This window comes from Vulpes vulpes, chromosome 16, assembly GCF_048418805.1.
Source record: "Vulpes vulpes isolate BD-2025 chromosome 16, VulVul3, whole genome shotgun sequence".
In the NCBI taxonomy this organism is placed as follows: Eukaryota; Metazoa; Chordata; class Mammalia; order Carnivora; family Canidae; genus Vulpes; species Vulpes vulpes.
In genome coordinates this window covers 44,612,109-44,632,832 of record NC_132795.1, presented here as the reverse complement: position 1 = coordinate 44,632,832, position 20,724 = coordinate 44,612,109, and positions in this window count along the sequence as shown.

Genomic DNA, 20,724 nt, shown 5'->3' with positions numbered 1-20,724 from the left:
AAGGTGTGGTTAGCATACCATCTATATTGGTCTCAGGTGCACAAGGCAGTGGTTTGACTTTTGCTGTGTACATTGTAAAATGGTCACCACCGCAAGTCTAGTGACCATCTGTCACAAAGTTAAAGCTATAGGGGCAGCCGGGGTGGCTCAGGGGTTTAGTGACACCTCTGGCCCAGGGTGTGATCCTGGGGTCCCGGGATTGAGTCCCATGTCAGGCTCCCTGCATGGAGCCTGCTTCTCCCTCTGCCTGTGTCTCTGCCTCTCTCTCTCTCTCTCTGTGTCTTTCATAAATAAATAAATAAATAAATAAATAAATAAATAAATAAATAAAATATTTTTTAAAAAGCAGTAGTGTTGACTCTATTCCCAATACTGTACACATCCCCAAGGCTTACTTATTTTATAACTAGAAGTCTATACTTCCTCATCCTCTCACCCATTTTGCCCACTACCCTCCTCCCCTCTGGCAACCACCAATTGTTCTCTATATCCATGAGTCCAAGTTGTCTTTTGTTTTGTTTGTTTGCTTGTCCGTTTTTCAGATCTCATGTATAAGTGAAATCATGTGATATTTGTCTTTTTCTGTCTGATTTATTTCACTTAATACCATGTCCCCAAGGTCCATCCATATCGCTGCAAGTAGCAAGATTCCGCTCTTCTTTATGTCTGAGTAGCATTCTGTGGTATGTATGCACCCCATCTTTACCCATTCATTCGCAAGTGGACACAGGTTATTTGCATATTTTGACCATTGTATGTAATGCTGCAATAAACATAAGGATGCATATGTCTCTTCAAAGTAGCATTTTCATTTTCTTAAGACAGCTACTCAGTAGTGGAATTGCTGGATCATGCGGTAGTTGTATCTTCAATGTTTTTGAAAATCCTCCACACTTCTCCATGGTGGCTTCACTGATTGCCATCCCCACCAATAGTGCACAAGGGATCCCTTTTCGCCATATCCTTGCCAACACGTTATTTCATGTATTTTTGATAATAGCCATCTGACAAGAGCGAGGTGATATCTTATTATGTTTTTGATTTGCATTTCCCCAATGAAATGGGGGGAAAAATGTCCATTTTTTTAAGATTTTATTTACTTATTCATTTTTAAGATTTTATTTACTTATTCATGACAGACACGAGAGACCAGCAGAGACACAGGCAGAGGGAGAAGCAGGCTCCCTGCAGGGAGCCCGATGTGGGACTCCATCCCAGGACCCCGGGGTCACGCCCTGAGTCGAAGGCAGGCGCTCAACCACTGAGCCCCCCAGGTGCCCCATCTGTCCATTTTTTAATGAGATTTTTTTTTCTTTATAATTGAGTTGTGTGAGTGCTTAAATATTTTGGATATTAACCTCTTAAATATGATTTGTTGATATCTTCTCCTAGTCATTAGGTTGCATTTTCATTTTGTTTACCGTTTCATTCACCATACAGAAACTTTGAGTTTTATATAGTCCTATTTGTTTATTTTTTGTTTTGTTTCCTTTGCCTTTAGACTCAGATCCAAATATATATATATATATATATATATATATATATATATATAGTCAAAATAATGTCAAGGAGCTAACTACCTATTTTTTTTCTAGGAGTTTTATGGTTTCAGGTCTTATATTTAAATCATTCGGCCATTCTGAGTTGATTCTGCATATAGTATACTAAGATAGTGGTTCAATTTCATTCTTTTGCATGTAGTTGTCCAACCTCCCAACACCACTTATTGAAGGGAGTGTTCTTCCCCCATTGTATAGTTCTGCCTTCTTTGTCATAAATTAGCTGACCAGGTAAGCACTTTTTTTCCCCTGGGATATCTATTCTTTTGATATATGATCATATGATCTATGGGTCTATTTTTATGCAAATAGCATGCTGTTTTGATCACTGTAGCATTGTAGTAGAGTTTGACATCAGAGAACATGATACCATTAGCTTTGTTCTTATTTCTCAAGATTGCTTTGGATAGTCAGCCTTTTGTGGTTCCACACATATTTTAGAATTATTTGTTCAGGTGCTGTGAAAAATGTCATTGGGATTTTGACAGGAATTACATTGAAACTAAAGATAGCTTTGAATAGTATAGACATTTTATCAATATTAACTCTTCCAAACCATGAACAAGGCATATTTTTTCCATTTTTTTTTTGTCTTCTCCAATTTTTTTTCATCGAAGTCATAGCTGTTAATGTACAGATCTTCCACCTCCTTGGTTAAACTTATTCCTGGATATTTTATTGTTTTTGATATGATTATAAATGGGATTATGTTTTTGATGTGTCTTTCTCTAGTTTGTTATTAGTGTGTAGAAACCCAACAGGTTTCTGTATATTAATTTTGTGTCCTGAAACTTTACTGAATTCTTTTTTTTTTTTTTTTTTTAGTTCTAACAATTTTTTGGGTGGAGTCTTTAGGGTTTTCTATATATAGTATTATATTGTCTGCAGATAGTGACAGTTTTATCTCCTCCTTTTCAGTTTGAATGCCTTTATTTCTTTTTCTTTCCTAATTGTTGTAGCTAGGACTTCCAATACTATGTTGAATAAAAGTGGGGATAGGGAGCATTTTTGTCTTATTCCTGAGCACAGAAGAATAATTTTCACCTTTTCACCTGATACTAACTGTGGGCTAATATATGGCCCTTATTATGTTCAGATGCATTGCCTCTCTACCCACTTTGTTGTGTTTTTATCATGAATACATGTTATAAATTGTGAAATGCTTTTTCTGCATCTATTGAGATGATTATATGATTTTTATCTTTCATTTTCTTAGTGTGGTATATAATGTTAATTGATTTGTGGATAATGAATCATCCGTACATCCCTATAAAAAATCTCACTTGATTATTATATATGATTTTTTTGATGTATTGTTGAGTTCAGTTTGCTAGTACTTTGTTGAGGATTTTTGCATCTATGTCAGTGATATTGACCTGTAATTTTCTCTTTTTGTGGTGTCTGAATTTGGTATCAGAATAATGTTGGCCTCATAGAATGTGTTCAGAAGTTTTCTATCCTAATTGTTTAATTTGTCAGTGTATTCATGGTAGTCTCTTACTATCTTTTGTGTTTTTATAGTATTAATTGTAACTTCACTTTCATTTCTGATTTTATTTGAGCCCTGTGTCTTGTTTCCTTGGTGAGTCTAGCTAAAGGTTTGTCGCTTTTATTTTTTCTTTTCAAAGAATCAGCTCTAAGTTTCATTGATTCTTTCTGTTGTCTTTTAAGTTTCTATTTCATTTATTTCTGCTCTGATTACCTCCCTTCTACTAACTTTGGCTTCATTTGTTCTTTTTCTAATTCCTTCAGCATAAAGTTAAATTGAGATCTCTCATGTTTCTTGATGTTGGTGTGTGTTGCTTTGAAGTTCCCTCTTCCATAGATTTTGGTATGTCATATTTCTGTTTTCATTTGTTTCAAGTTATATGTATGTGTGTAAGTGTGTGTGTGTATGTAATATTTCTCCTTTGGTGTTCTCTATGGCCCAGTAGTCGTTTAATAACATGTTGTTTAATCTTCAAGTATTACTAGTTTCTTTTTCCAGTTTTCTTCTTATAATTGATTTCTAATTTCATACCATTATGATTGGAAAAGATGCTTTATTTGATTTTATTAGACTAGAGTTTATTGAGACTTGTTTTGTAGCCTAACATGATCTATCTTAGAGAGTATTCAATGTACACTTTTGGATGAAATGTTTTATATATATAGTATAATATATAATAATTTATATTATTATATAATGTATAATAATTTGTAAAATATATATAATTATATATATAAATAAAACAGATCTTCATAACTATCAAATCATAACAAATCATATAACAGATATGTTATATATATGTGTATATATATATATAGTTATGTTGAATATATATGTTATATACTAAGATCACTTGGTCTAATGTGTCATAACTGATGTTCTCTTATTAATTTTCTGTCTGGATGATTTTTCCATTGATGTAAGTGGGATGTTAAAATTCCCTACTCTTACTGCAATCAATTTCTACCTTTACATCTGTTAATATTTGCTTTATATATTTTGGTGCTCCTATTTTGGGTGCATATGTATTTATAAATGCTATATCTTCTTACTGGATTGAGCCCTTTATCTTGATGTAGTGATCCATTTTTGTCTTTTATTGCAGGCTTTGTTTTAAAGTCTATTTGGTCTGATATGAAAATGGTTACACCAGTTTTCATTTCCATTTGTGTGATATAACTTTTTCATCCCTTCATTTTCAGTTTGTATGTATCCTTTTGAAGTGAGTCTCTTCTAGGCTACATAGAGAGGTGTCCTGTTTGTTTGTTTATTGTTTTAATCTTTCAGCCACTGTATGTCTTTTAACTGGATAACTTAGTCTATTTACATTGAAGTAAGTATTGATAGTATATACTTGCCATTTTGTTAATTGCTTTCAGGCCGTTTGTAGTTCCTCTCTTCCTTACTTCTTCTCTTGCTGTCTTCCCTTGTTGTCTGATGACTTTCTTTTGTATAATGTTTAGATTCCTTCCTCCTTTTCTTTTGTATCTTTAAGTTTTTGCTTTGTGCTTGCTGTGAAATTCATATACATTCTATAGCAGTACATTTTAAATTGACAGCAACTTAAATTTGTGCAAAACTCTATATACTTCTTCCTTGACATTTTGTGTATTACTTTTTACATCTTTTTATTTTGTGTAACTTATTTTATGTAATTATTATATTTTAGTTTAAATTTTACTTTTTCTTTTAACCTTAGTAACTTTATAAGTGATTAAGCTACTACCTTTACTACATATTTACCTTTTCCATTGTGTTTTACTTTAATATACTTTCTTCTTATGAAATACTGCTATTATTTTCAGCTTAAAGAGTCTCTTTAATATTTCTTGTAAGGCCAGTTTAGTGGTGATGTACTTCTTTAGCTTTTGCTTGTCTAGAAAACTTAAAAAAAAATTTTTTTAAAGATTTTATTTATTTATTCATGAGATACACAGGAAGAGAGAGGCAGAGACACAGGCAGAGACTCTTAAAAGCCAGGAGAGAAAAACAAATTGTTATGTAGAGGGAAACCTCATAATACAATCAGCAGATTTCTCAGCACAAACTGCAAGCCAGAAGGGAGTGGCATGACACATTGAAAGTGCTTAAAGAAACCAACAAACAAACAAAATCCAACAAATAATACTCTATCCAGCAAGATTAGTATCCATTGAAGGAGAGATAAAAAAGAGTTTTCTAGGGCAGCCCAGGTGGCTCAGTGGATTAGTGCAGCCTTCAGCCCAGGGCATGGTCCTGGGGTCCCGGGATCGAGTCCGTCATCGGGCTCCTGGCATGGAGCCTGCTTCTCCCTTTAGCTTTAACTTTTGACATTTTAATTTTTATGAGTCTTGGTGTAACTCTTCTGGTTCATTTTACTTAGAATTCTATGACCTGGATCTGGATATCTGCTTCCTCCCCGAGTTAGAGAACTTTTCAAGCCATTATTTCTTTAAATATGTTTTCTGCCCCCTTTCTCTCTTCTTTTTCTGAGCTCCCTATAATGTGATATTCTGTCTGATGTTGTATCAGAGGTTCCTTAAGTTATTCTCTTTTTTTAAATTCCCTTTTCTGTTTGCTACTTTGCCTGAGTAAATCCAACTTGTTTATCTTCCAGTTCTCTGATCCATTCTTTACTTTGTCTAGTTGGCTATTGAATCCCTCTAGTGCATTTATTCATTTATTTATTAGTTCACTTATTGTAGGCTTTAGCTCTGTGACTTCTCTTTAATATTTTCTTATGCTTTCTTTCATTGCTGAGGTTCTCACTAGGTTCTCCTGAGTGTGGTGAGTACCTTTATGACAATTACTTTGAATTATTTATAAGGTAGATTACTTATTTCTGTATCATTAAGTTCTTTTCCTGAGGTTTTGTTTTGTTTTGTTTTTTTCATTTGGAATATATTTTTTTATTTTCTCATTTTGTTTGATTTGTATTTATTTCTATGTATTAGTCATAACAGCCACCTCTTCTTTTTTATTTTATTTTATTTATTCAGTCATGAGACACACGGAGAGAGGTAGAGACATAGGCAGAGGAAGAAGCCCGATGCAGGACTTGATCCTAGGATTTTGAGATCATGCTCTGAGCTGAAGCCAGATGCTCAACCACTGGGTCACCCAGGTGTCCCCACAGCCACCTCTTCTTGTCTTTAAGGAGTGACCTTGTATAGGTGGTGAGCCTACTCATTCAACATTGCCCTGACTCTTGGTTGTCTGTTGAACCTTTGTGATTGTCTACAACACCTGACTTATTCTTGAAATGCCACCTTCTTGAGGGTGTGCCAAGACATATCTCAATGTCATCCTTTTATCCTTTGTTGTGGAGAGTAGGTCATCTAGTTTTCAGGCTTTGCTTGTTTGTTTCCAAAGGGAAATGGTCCATACATCGCTATAGCTTTGCTATGTTTGTGAGAAAATGTGAGTTTAGGATCTTCTTATGCCACCATCTTGGGCTTCCCACATGTTCATCTCTTTTTATTAACTGTCTTTATCTCTTTGGTTTTATATTATGTACAGATTTATTTAAGGACAACTATAGGATATTTCAAGATAGAAGAACGTAATGGGAGGAAAAAAAAAAAAAACAATAGTAACTTCCTTTACAAATATAACCAAGTAGCTGCAAGTCACATATCCATCCTAGATGTGAATTATAATAAGGAGGTTCAACCTTCACTTTAGAGCAGAGGGAATATTATATTAAAGAAATGATATAGAGTCTAAACTTTGCTCTGAACTGTTTTTGATTTTTTGTTTTTATTTCTTTATCAATCTCTGCCTTTCTATAAATTCATGACCTCACTTTAAAGAGCTTTATTTTTAAAATAAATAAATAAATAAATAAATAAATAAATAGCTTCACTTTAAAGAGTGTTTATGAAATCTTAGTCTGCACTGTGCCTTCCAATGCAGAATTCAACTAATGTAGAATTCAACATCAACACAAAATTTCCAGATGCTCAGAAAGAGTTTTTAGCAAAGAGATTATCAGAGAAATGAAGTCATTGTAAAAGGGAAGATAAAGCTCAATGTTCAACCAAACATATGAAAACTATTATGGGTAGAAGGCATCACAGAAATAGGATGTTTTATAGCAAAATAAAGTTTATAGGACCAGAAAGGAAAGAATCAGCTTCTAATACAGAACCAAGTTTGGGGTTTAAAGAATATGTGATTTGGGATAAAATGTTTTATATTATTTCTTCAGTCCCCTCTTGTTATGTTGAAAATTGTCTATGTTAAGAATATATTATTTTGCTAAATCAGACTATTAAAGTATCATTTTACCACCACTCCCTAAAATTTTGGTAATCTGAAATGTCATCATTAAAAGACGGATAAGATAAAATCATCAGTACCATAACCTAATGGGATTTAAGTTAATGTATATGTGTTTAGTTGGAATATTTTAAAGTAATCTACATTTATTGTAGTAGGACTCTTTCTTGATTTACCTCATGAATATATTAATATGGACAATATCAAAGATGTATATTAATAGGTACATACACTAAAGCTTTCATTATCAGAAAAAGTTTAGCAATAATGTCAGAATACTTATAATTATTCCCATGGAGGAATGAACAGTAAAGTGGAGGAATAACCTTATATTTATCAAGTTATAAATATGTCTTACATCATTAAAAAAGTAGACTTAAGAAATGTGAATTTTTCTCTAATACACATATTTAAAAAAAAAAAAAAACAGAACTTTTTATTCACTGCAAAATAAATGTAACCACAAACTAGACATTATTGAAGAGAACTTGCTAATTTTCAAGTTATGGATAATGGTATACAAATTATTTATACAAAATAGTAATAGATGGAAACTAGATGGAAAGTAAAGGGGCATGAAGTGGCCATTAATGGACTTTTTTAAAAATGAAAGTAACTTTTCCTGGAAAGAATCTACATGTAAAGTATATTAATAAAAGTATATGTATCAGATATGTACAACTTTATTATTACAAGTGAACAGAACAGTGTAACTACAACCAGAGTTAGGAACAAAACATTATCAGTAGCTCCCTAACATTTCCCTTCTAATACCTATTCTTTTGTACTACTGGAGGTACTTTCCTGCTGTTTAACACCATATATTAGGTTAAATATTTTTGCCTTTGAAAAAATTGAACCCTGCTGCTTCTTTCTTTCTTCTTTCTTTCTTTCTTTCTTTCTTTCTTTCTTTCTTTCTTTTTCTTTCTTTCTTTCTTTCTTTCTTTCTTTCTTTCTTTCTTTCTTCTTTCTTTCTTTTTCTTTCTTTCTTTCTTTCTTTCTTTTCTTCTTTCTCTCTCTCTCTTTCTTTCTTTCTTCTTTCTCTTTCTTTCTTTCTTTCTTTCTTTCTTTCTTTCTTTCTTTTTCTTCCTTTCTTTTCATTACTTTTGTGCCATCTTTTTATCTGTGGAATGAATCTATATAGAAGTAATCTGTTGATTTTTATTGAAGAATGGTAATCCTTTGAATGACTACATAAAGATTTCTTTTATGTTGATGAGCATATAGAATGCTATGGACTAATCATCTTTAGGAGGTAATTACAGTTAAATGAAGTGTTTAATCTGCTAAGACTGTCATGTATAAGAAAAGGAAGAGGAGAGCCTGGCTGGCTTAGGCAGTAGAGCATCAAACTCTTAATCTCAGGGTCATGAGTTTGAACCCCATGTTGAGTGTAGAGCTTACTTTAAAAAAAAATGGTGAACAAAAAAGTTAAAAAGAGAGAGAGAGAGAGAGAGAGAGAGAGAGAGAGAGAGAGAGAAAGATCTCTCTCTTGTCTCTGTCTCTCTTGCTTTGTCAAGTGAGGACACAAAAGAACCATCTGCAAGCCAGGAAGAGAACTCTCACCAGAAACCAAACCCTGTCCAAATCTTGACTTGGACAGCCCAGACTCTGTACTCTGAGAAAATAAATTTCTGTTATTGAAGCTACCCAGTGTATGTTATTTTGTTAAGATAGTTTGAGGAAACTAAGACAGACATATAGGCTGTTTTTAATTTGTAGTTATTTAAAACAATGGTATCATAGGCATTCTTCTCCATTTCTAGTGCTTTGGAAGCACATATGCATACATTTCTATGGCGTATATATCAGAGGGTATGCAGATGCTCACATTTAATAAATAACAGTGCTCCAAAAGATTATAATTTTAAACTCTCTCTATTGATAATATGAGTGTTAACAGTTTTAACCGAGCTACATTTAAATCAGAACTTGTTATTGGCAATGTCCTTAATTTAACAATTTTGGTTTGTCTGTAATAGTGTCTAGAGTGACTTGTAGAATGGAATATTTTTTTTGTGTGTGTGATTATTGGCTATTTGGACATCATTTCACATGAGGTTTCCATTCAGTCTTTTAATATTTCTTTCTATGGGATTGTCCTTTAATGACTTGTAGTGATGTTTAAGCATTCCTTTTATTTCTTAACAAATAATATATTTTTCTAAATATCTTCTGATATTACCTCACATGTTTTAAAGTAAGTGCTAGCAGCTCCTGGTAACTGTTTATGTGTACAGTGATGGCATGAAAAAAATTGTGTGTTTGTTTGAGAAAAAAGAGGGCAATGGTATCCTTAAAGTAGAGGAAATGTTCTTTATTTAGCAAACTGTCTAGTGTGAGGAATAAAGTTCTACCTCTACTCACAAGTAAAACACCTGTGGTGCTTGGCTACCCCTGATACTTTATAATAAAGGAGACACCTATCCCCAGGACTCATTTATTTCCACTTCAACAGTTATTCTTGCCAAAAACTCATCCAGCAATGCTTAGTAGTAGTCTCCTTTACTATCATGACAGTTATCACCTCTTTGACAAAGAGATAGGTCTTAAATAAGAACTCTTTCACATACTTTATAATGAAATAGGGGTAGGATATGACCTTTACACTAGTAAAATTTATTAACGCATCAGAATGTAAGTCTGGAAACATAGTTGGAAATTTGAGAAAAGCATTTGCTTTTTCTTTCTTTCTTTTTTAATTATTTTCAAGAACAAAAGGAAACTTTACTCTCGGAAAGAATAGACTGAAAGGAGTTCATTCAGTACCAAAGCTGCCCAGGTTTTAAATATATTATTCAATCAAAGCCTTGCTATAATCATTATGGATGTTCCTGAAAATAGGACCTATTTTTGGTGACCTCTTACTTTGAAAGATGATAGGTAGAACCTATTCAAAATTTTCAAAATTATATGAGTTATTCCTGTAGGCTGAATTTGAGAATAACAAAGATTTTCCTGTTTCATTGAAGGCTAAAATAAAATTAAAAAAAATTAAACATCGCAGAATTCTTTGAAGGCATTTTATCCGATGAACCTACAATCAACATAAAGATTTTTATTTATATTCTTCCTAAAATACTCAATAACTGGGTAAAATATTTTGTGAGGGTGACCTAATTAGAATAAAGACAAAGAAAATAATTCTATTCTCCCTCAATTTAAAGAGTCTTGGAGATTACTGGTTTTCTTGATCCAAGATAGTCAATTTCTGACTGTAGGAGCTGTGAACGACCTGACTTTATTTACCAAAACTTACCTTTGAGAATCAGAGTGCTTAACACTAATGACAAACAAAACAAAAGCTGAAATAATTGGATTTTAAATAACTGTTATTTAATATGTCAAGTAAAGATTGCACCATAATTTTCTTTTTTATGAAATATCTAATAAGTTTCTGTAAAAAAAATGAGTCTTCATAATGATTACTTTAATTCATTTATTTATACAATGAAATAAATTGTGCAATAGTTGGCATTTATCTTTTCATGTAAACATGTAGTTCTATTAATTGAACGTCCTCATTACATTGATAACATTACATTCTTGATCCCTAAATGAGAAGAAGTAAACCTAATATATGTATGTATTTGAGATTTGTAGAGTGAATGAACAAAATTTTACTTTTTATATGGGAGAATTTAAACTAGTAATAACATTTTAGAGACATATTATTTCACAAGGTTTTTAGGATTCTGTGAAACCATCTTATAAAAGATACTGTTTTATAACTAAGCTCTTTGCTATTTTATTAACAGAAAAAATAATATATGGGATTTAAAAGGACAAGAACAAATAACTTTACTTAGGTATGGACTTTGCTTATCACACCTTTGTTTGCTTGCTTGTTTGTTTGTTTTGATGGGGAAATATTTTGTAAGAAAAAGTTTTGTATGAATTACAAAACAACCTATTTTTTCAGGGTCAATCATTAATCAGAGTTCATATATGGGTTGTTTTATATATTCTTCACTGCTCTTACTGCATTTTGTCTGAACCTTTTTTTTAAGATTTTATTTATTTATTTAACAGAGAGTGAGAGAGCACAAGCAGGGAGAGGGGCAGAAGGAAGGGGAGAAGCAGACTCCTCACTGAGCAGGGGGTAGATGTGGGGCTCAAACCCAGAACCTTGAGATCATGACCTGAGCTGAAGGCAGACACTTAACCAACTGAGCCACCCACCCAGGTGCCCCTTGTCTGAACTTTCAATATTATCATTGATAATTTGAGAATGTGTTTTTAAGAATATATTTTAAAATCATCCCTTTAAGGGTAAGAACAAAAGTGAATGAGCTACAAGTTTATTTTTTTTATTTTTATTTTTTAAAGATTTTATTTACTTATTCATAGAGATGCAGAGATGCAGAGAGAGAGAGAGAGAGAGAGAGGCAGAGACACAGGCAGAGGGAGAAGCAGGCTCCATGCAGAGAGCCCGACGTGGGACTCGATCCCGGACCTCCAGAATCATGCCCTGGGCTGCAGGCAGTGCTAAACCGCTGCGCCACCGGGGCTGCCCTACAAGTTTATTTTTTTAATAATAAATTTATTTTTTATTGGTGTTCAATTTGCCAACATACAGAATAACACCCAAGCTACAAGTTTCTCTGTGGTTGGGTTTAAGGTTAGTTAAAAGCAAAAAGCTCCCCAAGACACTGGTTGAAACTTTTGCTTTCTGTTCTCTCTTTTTCTCTTTTTTCCCCCAAGCAAGAGAAGTCTAGCCCTCAAACATTTTGGAACATAACAATAAATGAATACACCTTCCATGTTTTTTTTTTTTTTTTCACCATTCTCAACAATTCTAGAATTTTTCCTAAAGACTTATGTGCCATGAGATCTCAGGCAAATCCTTCCTGAGTGGGAAGGTATATATAGGTATATATATATATATATATATATATATATATATATATATATATGAAATGAATTGCTACTGGAATTAAAAATATTTTAGGTAGAAGGTCAAAGCTATGATTCCAGTATTCACTCCAGCCAAGATTTTGCCTATCTCCTTTGGCTCCTTCAGAATGGTTGGAAGTTATGCATCACCATGCATGATTACTCCTACCACATTCACAAGAAATAGTTTTAAAAGTTGGAAGAAACTACCTTGAAAGCGCCTTGCTGATTTAATCTCAAAAAATATATAGCACATTTTTGATCAGGATAAAAAATGTACAGTCAATTGGACAACAAAAATAATTCCAGGGAAGAAATAAGGGAATTAATTTACATAGAGTCAGCTTTCCTTTTTTTTTTTTTTTTTTTGGAGTCAGCTTTCTAAATTCAATATATATATTCCAAGTTTTGGACTACTAATTCAAAGGAAAATAATATAATATAATATAATATAATATAATATAATATAATATAATATACATATATATTTCTTTATTATATGTATTTCTTTTTAAAAATATACAATATATTATACACACATATTTAATTTAATAAATCATGTTTGTTATATATATATGCATACACATGTTAAGTGTCTCTTTCTCTCTGTGTATATATATATAAATATAAATAATATGTATATATACACACACACACACATATATATGTATGTATCTGATTTGTTATTACATGGGTATTTTGATGGCAAACTGTAGATTAGGGAAGAGAGAAGAACCTATTATTGTAGTTCGCCATATCTTTGAAAAATATTGCTTAGAAAGATAGGGATTTTTATTTTTGCCTCTGGTCTGTTAAAGGGGTGATTCCAGAGAGGATCAAAAGCAAGTCGATGCCTGTCAGGGGGAAATTGGAATCAGACCTAATCATTTCAGGAAGTCTCAAAACAGCCTAGATTTAAAAAAAAAGCAAAATAAATCTCAAACAAATTGCATCTAAGAGAGAAATTTCACACCTATAATGAAAAGGTTTTGTTTCAGTAGCTAGTGCATTTATCCTTTTTTATTAAAATTGATTACCTTATTTTTTAAGTGAATAAATGTTTCAAGTATTTTTCTGCATTGATTCTTTGGTGAAAGTACTTAGTTCTACAAGATCTAGTTTAGACTTTCATATTGCTATTGATCAATAAATACATCGGGATGAAATCAGTCATCTCAACTTCTTTAGACAAGTATTTATCTACCAAATTATATAGGACAAGTAACCTTTAAATGATTTAGCAAATTGAGGTTTATTATATTCAGTAATATTGATTAGTCTCCTGGTAATATCAATTAAGCCTTTCTGCATTTCCCTTTAAAACTTAATCATTCAACTGTAGATTTGGACTGGTCAAAATAATTTGAATGTTTTTCTTTTAGAAAATATTCCATGAGTTCTATTGCATAGTACTATACTTATGATGAAAAAGTGAAATAAGAATATGGAGTCAATGTTCTGAACATGTCTTAGCAAAAGAAATGCTGAAGGTATATAACCCTTCTATTTTCATAAATACTACTGGGGAAAAGACATTGTCTTAAAGATAATAATGGTAGCTACCATTTATTTATGGCTTGTGGAACCATAGCCACAGTATTAATGTTTTTATTTCTATGTTAAATTCACCCGGAAAAAAAAAAACAGAAATAAATATGGAGGACTTCTATGATTATCTCCACTTTACATATGAGAAATACAAAGCTCAGATAACTCAAGGAATGGACTAATAATCACATATCCTGATAATGTTCAAATAAGCAGTTCTGGGTAATTTTGACTCAGTTCTGGCTGAGGACAGAACCAGACAGTGAGCAAGCACCCATAATTACATAGAGGTGCTCGATTTTGAGCTAACTACTCACCTTAAGCCAATGAAAGAGAGGGATGTAGGATAAGGGGCTAATGACATCTAACTGGACTGGCATGTCTTAGTGTTCGGACCCTTCTCTGAGCTTGGAGCTGTTTAAGGCAGATTAATTCCTACATGTAAGATTTTGGAGACTAAGAATTCTCTTTAGAATTGTCTAAAGACAATTTAGGCTTGTCTCTTTAGGCTTGTCTTCTGCAGTTCTGTGATATGGGTGATGATTTTTCTGTCTGTGCTTTTTATATCTCACCCTTAGTCCCTCATTCTTAGGGGTTCATCTTCAACACTTTGTCGAGATCCTATCTTCCATCCATATTTCCTTTTTTTTTTTTCAACCTGAAGGATAAAAAGAATAGTTAGCAGCAAACGAGGACAGAAAACAAGTCAGTGACAAAAAGAAGAAGCACCTCACATACCTCTTTTCCACCCCAGGATCTCCTCTAACTCACACCATACTTAAAGGAAAACAGAAGTTTTAAGTGAGGTTTAGACTTTGATTCATATATTCCTAGATGTTTTAATTTCTCAAATGAGACTGCTTTTGTTGTTTAAAGTGACTAGAGGAAACTTCATTTTCTTAGTGGCCAGAAACTTTAGAAGTTTTGCTTAACAGTTCATATAATAATGAGAGAGAACTGGCCTCACATATTGGGTTTGGGCAAGCAACACAAATAGGAAAGCATAAAGTTGTTTTGTTGCAAACTACAATCTGTCTTGAGCCATCCCAGCATAAAATGCATGGATAATCTGTTAGCTTTGAAAATCTTCATATATAGACAGATGTCATATATGTTAACCATTTATTCAAAACACTAAATAACTTCCTGCTACTATCAGGTAGTTTGCTAGGCCCTGGGAATATAATAAGAGAGAAATAGATGTGAATGAGGCAGGTGCAGATGAGATATAAAGGTCTATATGATCTTGTTATATCTCACCCATCATGTAGGGGTTGAACCTATCCTTGTTCATTATTCAAGGCATCCCTGAGACAATAACAAGATCCTCTGATGTGATCTTAAACCTACTAATTTTGTTTAATCTATATAATCAGGCTTTTCAACTTTCACCATTTATTTAAGGCATATCTAATCTCAAGTTTCGGGCATGTTAAATCATTGAGATGCCCATTTCTCGTTTTCATCATAAATAAAGTACTATGCAATAGAACTCATGGAATATTTTCTAAAGAAAAACATTCAAGTTATTTTGAGAATAAAATATAGTAATATGATATATGGTAAAATATCTAAATGAGTTTAAAATATATATGGAAAGAATTAAACTTCACAACAATGATAGCATACATGTTGGAAGATGGTAAATGGAATTAAATTGTGCTAATTTCTAGAAAGAAATAAAAGTGTAATTCATATTATACTTACATGATTAAAGGATAAATGTTGATATCTCTGACTGCTAAAATTAAATCAAAAGTACCATGCTTAGACAATAACAATGAGCTGAGCTGAGGGTAAAGCCACAAAAAATAAGAATTGAGGGTAGAAAGTATCTATAAAGTTTATGTTGTGGTAAGAAACAGGGAGAACTAGAGAAACATCACCATGACTGGAGTAGAGAGAGGGGAGGAGGCTTGGGATCAGAAGTTAGGGGATGAAGTAGAGGTTGAACAATACAGGTCTTTGTATGCCTAATGCAGGTCTTTTTTCCTAAGAAAAAGGCTCAGACAAGCCACTGAGATGCACACATCAAACAGTGTAACATGAACCACACCACATTTCCTGCCTCATGGGTGAAATGACTGTCAGGTACGGGGAACTAAAAATTAAGGCCAAAATCTTTCCTTTGTCAGAGGCTTTTTTTCCTCTTTGTTAATTAGATTAAGGAGATGATCCCAAATTGCACAATGTTCAAAGAAATTTCTAATCTCTTGGCCACTAAAGCAAACATGACTCTCAACGGAGATTTGAAATGCAGTTATCATTTCTATTCTAAAAAATTATATACCGGCCCCTACACTCTTCTGTTATTTTCTGACTTCCATCCACCCATTAGTAGTATAAAAAAATTAAATAATACCTGTGCTGACAGTTTTGTAAAGAGGAAGAAAGGGAAAATGTGGCTACTATTTGTCCTCTCTCTCTCTTTTTTTTTCCTGGTGACTATCTTCTTAAAATGACAAGGAAGAGTTTATTGAAGTTTTGAAAGGCGAAAGGGAGCAATGTTATTTGCGGAACTTCAGAGATTTATCAAGTGGGGAGGGAGCTATTTGAAGAGTAGGAAGAAAAATGGTGGTTATCTTGGGAGATGTTTACGGAGGAGATCCCCAGAGCTCAGGGATACATACATCAAATACATTGGTGGTTTGGGAATTACTAAAAATAGAATATTACTACCATGCAGCCTAAGATAATAGATACATTAATTGTCAGTAGGAAAGGGCAAAGCCTATTGTCCTCTGATGTGATCTTAAACCTACTAATTTTTGTTTAATCTATATAATCAAGCTTTTCAACTTTCACCATTTATTTAAGGCATATATAATCTCAAGTTTTGGGCATGTTAAACCATTGAGATGCCCATTTCTCGTTGCTTAGAGGGAAAAAAAAAGTAAAGAAGATTCCTTGTGTACTGTTAGAAATAAATCAACAAACTCAATTAAATTCTCAAGACATACAAAACACAATAAATCCACTGGTAATGATGTAACACCATTTCATGATTTTGTGAGTGTGATTCATTTTTCATAATAATAAAAATAATAAAAATAATAAAAATATTATTTCATAATAATAAAATAATATATATATATATATAGAGAGAGAGTGTGTATGGTAAGGTGGTTAGAAAGCTATTTTTTTAATGTAGTAAATTAAGATAAAAACAGCATTTCAAATTCTCAAATATTGGGACGCCTGGGTGGCTCTGCGGCTGAGCATCTGCTGTTTGAGTCCCAGGATTAAGTCCCACATGGAGCTCCCTGCATGGAGCCTGTTTCTCCCTCTGCCTGTGTCTCTGCCTCTCTCTTTGCATCTCTCATGAATAAATAAATAAAATCTTTAAAAAAACTCTCAGACATTTATTGTTGCAAACAAATGATTAGATCCTGATGATGGAATCTACCTCTGTGGCTAAGCCGTCTGTTTTTTATTGACATAAGGAGGCTCCAGCGCCTGCAGAGATGCACACAGCTATGATAAGGTTTATTACCTCCATACCATTATTACCCATCAAAAATAAATTGTACCACATATAAAGGCACACGTTGTAATTTACATATTTTGAAATTAACATGCAATGTATATATACATATATTAAATATTTAAATGATTCTCTGACAGTGCACAATATGATGTTTTCGATAAGCTTCTATTAAATTAAATGGAAATTTTTATTATTAATTGTCACATAGTTGGGTTCAAACAAATAACCCAGCATATAGCTTAGGTCAAATTACCCACAAACACAGAATTCTGTCTCTCAGGAATGTTGCCTATTTTCGCCAACTAGAATTACATAGTATTGGGTGGCATTAAGAACATGATTATAAATGGCAAAATATTCACCCTATTGAGGCATTAAAATCCCAAACTTAATGAAAATGACAAAAGGATTTATGAAACTTGAAATGAAAACATTTTAAGAGAATTATTCATCAAAATTTGGATATCCAATTGCAGCTCATCCCAGTTAGAGATTTGATGGTACCCATTATCCAGGATGACTAAGGAAATAGTCTTAGTTACTAATGTGCTTGACTTTTCCAACTCTTTTAATACTCTACTCAGGTGACAGCTTTCCCCATTTCTGTTGCACTGGGACATCATATTCCCACTTACAGGCCCTTAGCATGGCTAAGTGCATTGTGTGTGCATATATATGTATTTACAGTGAGAATGTCTAATATATGTGTAATTGGTACCCACAGGAAAGGGAGCAGGTGAATGGTGCAGAAGAAGCATTTGAAGAGAAAGTAACAAAAAGTTTCCTAAAATTGGTCATTAACCAACAGATCTAAGTTCTAAAAAACTGAATCAGATATATAAAAAAGAACAGATGAAAAGGAAAATCACATTTAGACACATCATATGACTACTGTTAAAAAAATGACAAAGAAAAAATCTTAATAGCATAGGGTGCATTATTTACCACCAAATCAGTGAGTACTTTCAAAGAAATTATAATTTGATTCACAACTGACTTTTTAACAAAAGCAATATAAGCTCCAAGAGAGTAGACTGATATTTTCAAACTGTTGAATGGGAAGAACAAAGAACTGCTATCTTAAAATTATATGCCCATTAAGATAGCTTTCAGAAATGAAGGTGAAATAAAAATATTTATGGCTAAAATTTTTGAGCATTCACCAAATCAAAGAAGATCTTTGAATCAGGATTCAAAAATTTGAATTTTAAATGAGAAGAATAATCCTAGATTAAAACTCCTGGATGCAAAAAATAATAATAAACATTGAAAGTATGTATCTAAAATATAGTAATATGATATATGGTAAAATATCTAAATGAGTTTAAACTTCACAACAATGATAGCATATATGTAGGAAGATAGTAAATGGAATTAAATTGTGCTAATTTCTAGAAAGAAATAAAAGTGTAATTCATATTATGCTTACATAATTAAAGGATGAATGCTGATATCTCTGACTACTAAAATTTAATCAAAAGTACCATGCTTGGCATGCTATGCTATGTGAAACCTAAAGAAGGTTTAAAAAGGTGAGAAACAAAGAATATATAATATTTATTTATCAAAGAAAATATGAGGTCTTTGTAAATTTCCATGAGTCCAGCCCAAATTCTTAGAACAAGACTCGACTGTGGCATGAAATCTGCTCACCTACTAATTTAGCATATTTAGGGAGTAAATATTTCTGGAGTAACAAAAACATACTAACTCAAACTCAAGGAGAGGAATTAAATAGAATTCCCTTATAAAAATTTTCATGTGTCCAGGTGTGCCTCGGTGGCTCAGTTGGCTAAGCACCTGCTTTCTACTCAGGTCCTGATCCCAGTGTCCTGGGATGGAGCCCTGCCTGGGGTTCCCTGCTCGTCAGGGAGTCTGCCTCTCCCTCTTCTTCTTACTCTGCCCCTCCCCACACTCACATTCTCTCTGTTTCTCTCTCAAATAAATAAAATATTTTCAAAAAAATTTATGTGTACAAATGCTAACCAGGATATACATATTGCTTAAACTAGAAGAACAATTAAAGATGTAGAACTAGGTTGTAAGTATCAAACTGAAGAAAGATCAATGATTTTATGATCCAGGATTCATTCTGTGCAGGTTACGTAGGAACAAGTGTGTAGATCAAAAAGGTAAGTGCAGTAATTTAACTTAACTGTCCAGAGTTACTTGTACCCTGAAAGGCATAAATGCCAAAAGTAATGGTGATTTTGCCCTTACTCTCTGTTACCTGGGAAGTAGATGCCATGTTGAGTGACTACTTGACAGGTTGTTGGATTTGTTGGTGCCTAGAGTAGTCGCTGAAAAGCGACTGGGGAAACCCAGGCTTACTGCTGGTAAACTGGCACCAATCAATCTCCTTTCTATATTTTATCATCACTTTTTATTACACTGAAGTCTTGCTTTTCCTGGAGTTTTCTATTAGTTTTTTGAAAATGTTTTTTTCTCCATTAAATGCTTAAAAAATACTTTTTTTCTTATCTTTGCACTTCTCTTCCATTCCATACCACTTTCTCTCAGTAGTTCAACTCGGAAATCAAAAAATGTTCTTGTGTACACCTAGCATGATATATTGAAACAGATAAATCTAAGAACATGCCAAAAATTTTCTGGCAGTACTATGCTGTTTATTTGGTTCTTCTATCTTTACTTATTCATCAGTGCATTATTTCCCACCAAAACAGTGACTACTGTGCTAATAAATTAATGAAAGTTTGAGGGAGAAACAAATGTTTAAGAGTTTATACATTCCAATATTTCACCATTCAAAGTTAAGGCATGAAAGGAGTCCATGTTTTTCAATCATGCTGCTATTATTCAAAATATTGATGAAAAGTTTATCTTATAAATTCTAAAAAGTCTATTTTGGTATGAGCATGAAACTGGATAAGTTTTTATGTTACATATTTATCTTTTCTGCCTTCTCTACTTGTCTCCTCTCAAGCAAGTAGGAAACTTCGTTTCTTAGGATATCACAGAATCTAATTAGAAGCAGTCTTCAAGAATTTATTCCCAGATACTATGGAAAGCAATATGGAGGTTCCTCAAAGTCAGTCAGTCAATCAATTAATCAATAAAAATAAAAATAAAAATACAATATCATCCAACAATCCTGCTTTCAGTACTTTTACAAAGGAATTGAAATCAAAATTTTGAAGAGATATTTGCACTCCTATGGCCTTTGCAGTATGATTCACAAGAGCCAAGATATAGAAACAAACTTCCAATGACAGATGAATGGATAAAGGAATGTGGTGTGTACACACAGTAGAATACTATTCAGCCCTAAAAAGGAAGGAAATTCTGCACGTGAAACAATAATGACAAACCTTGAGAACATTATACTAAGTGAAATAAGCCATTCACAGAAAGACAAATACTGCATGATTCCACTTATGCGGAGTATCTAACATAGTCAAATTCATAGATGTAAAGTGTGGCATGCTGGTTTCCCAAAGCCTAATCAACAGGAACAAGTTCCCATC